The sequence below is a fragment of the Orcinus orca genome, chromosome 18, assembly GCF_937001465.1.
Source record: "Orcinus orca chromosome 18, mOrcOrc1.1, whole genome shotgun sequence".
Classification (NCBI taxonomy): Eukaryota; Metazoa; Chordata; class Mammalia; order Artiodactyla; family Delphinidae; genus Orcinus; species Orcinus orca.
The window spans coordinates 42,938,763-42,940,568 of NC_064576.1; the positions used below are offsets into that span (position 1 = coordinate 42,938,763).

The following is a 1,806-nucleotide window of genomic DNA, read 5'->3' on the forward strand; positions in this document are numbered from 1 at the left end:
CAATAGCAGATGATTTAATTAAAATAATGAATATATTAGTGAAAGATTAATAGTTGATTATACATAGTTTAGCTCAGAGTTTAGCTTAGTTTAACACATAACAATTCAACACATTAACTTTTATCTGGCATCTAGATTCAATATGTAATCTAGAATTATTATGGTGTAATTTTTGTGTGTTGGGATTTAAACTTATTCAGTTTTTTTATATCAACCTAATAGTTAATTTGCTGACTTCTCTTCATAAATTCACTTTTTTTTCCCCTGCAGTGAACCTCGCTGAACCTTCTTAGATCCCTGCTGGGTTTACTATTTGTGCAAGTCAACCAACAGCCAATTCTATACAAACACATTCTCAACAAATCTAGGACCTTTTTTATTCCAAATATCATTAGTTCACCTTTGGTTGAACCCAGCACACCAGGAGTTTATATACTCTTCTCAGATAAAACACTAAGAAACAATGGTTGTCTCTGAATTTAAAAGACGGAAGACACTGCATTTGTTTTCCTCTTGTACCCAAGATCAAAACAAGCTCAAACATGGATCTCAGGAGGTGGGAAAAAAACCTTCAGAGAGACAATAAGGTGTCCAGGGCTGAGAACAAGGCTCTCAGAAAAGAAAACAAGTCCCTCTGGGGAGAAAACAAAGCCCTTCGAGGAGAAAACAAAGCTTTCCGAATGGGCAATCAGTTAATCCGGGGGGAGAACCAGTCCCTGAGACAGCGAAACCAGCTGCTGTGTACGTTTAAAAGTGTGATTTTAGATAATCAAAAACCACCTGGGGAAAAAAGTCAACGCCTTGAACACAGAAAGTAAGTCTTATTGGCAACAGAATCGAGCCCTGGAAGTTCAGATCAAGGCTCTCAGGGAACAGGAGAAAACCTCCCAGAACGAGGCGAAAACCCTTCAAGAAGAAATAAGTTCTCTACATGAGGAGATCAATGCCTTACAGCATCAGGAGTGTGCGATCAGATTGGAGCAACAGGTCCTGATGGAAGAAGGACTTGCACTGGAGACGGAAGAACAAGCTCTGTGGAAGGAGGAGCAGGCCCTTTGTGAAGAGAACAAGGCTCTGAGAGAGGAGAACAGTGTTTTTCAAGAGGAGGGAAAGGCCCTTCTGGAAGAGGCGAAGGTCCTAGAGGAATGGAACGAGATTCTTCAGGAGAAAGACAGCAAACACGCTGGCTGGAAAAATGCACAATTAAAAAGTAAAGCAGGAGAAGTGTGACTTGAAGATGTAACCAGCAAACCAGGAGTATCATTGACATTCCAGAAAAAAAAAAATCAAACTTTTGAAGGTGAAATACTATTAGTGGTGTTGGAGTAGGAAGCTTGGAAATGTACAGAATCTGGTCCTGGAAACCAAATAAAGTCCTGAAAAGTTGGAAAAAAAGTTTCTTTAGGTTTACTTAAATTGTACAGCACTATTGGTGGTAAATATTATTTTAGAATGGAAAAGATGTATTACTCAAAACGTGACACTGAATGGACCAGCTAGGTTTGCCCTTTAGTTTCAGAGACATTGGGTGAATATTGTAAGAAATCAACATCACAAAGGAAAACTTGTCTTAAAACCTGCTCTTAGAATTATGAAAAATATAGTGAAATATAAAACTTTGCATCCTTCATATGTATTGTGAAAAAAATGTTTTGTAGAAGAATATTCTGCTTTATGCTTATTCCAATAATCTAATTGAGGAGGCCAATAAAATACTAAGAAGAATTTTTAAAATATGTGAGTGTTCACAGACTTCCCACTATTTTTTCTCTGTTATTTTCTTCCTTTTGCTTGCTGGGAGGGTGC

The 1,806-nt window shown here is 37.8% G+C and overlaps 1 pseudogene; it reads left to right on the forward strand.

The window, feature by feature from the left end:
- Nucleotides 1-463: 463 nt before the first annotated feature.
- On the forward strand, nt 464-1,230 carry LOC101281114 (coiled-coil domain-containing protein 70-like; annotated as a pseudogene).
- The last annotated feature ends 576 nt before the right edge of the window (nt 1,231-1,806 follow it).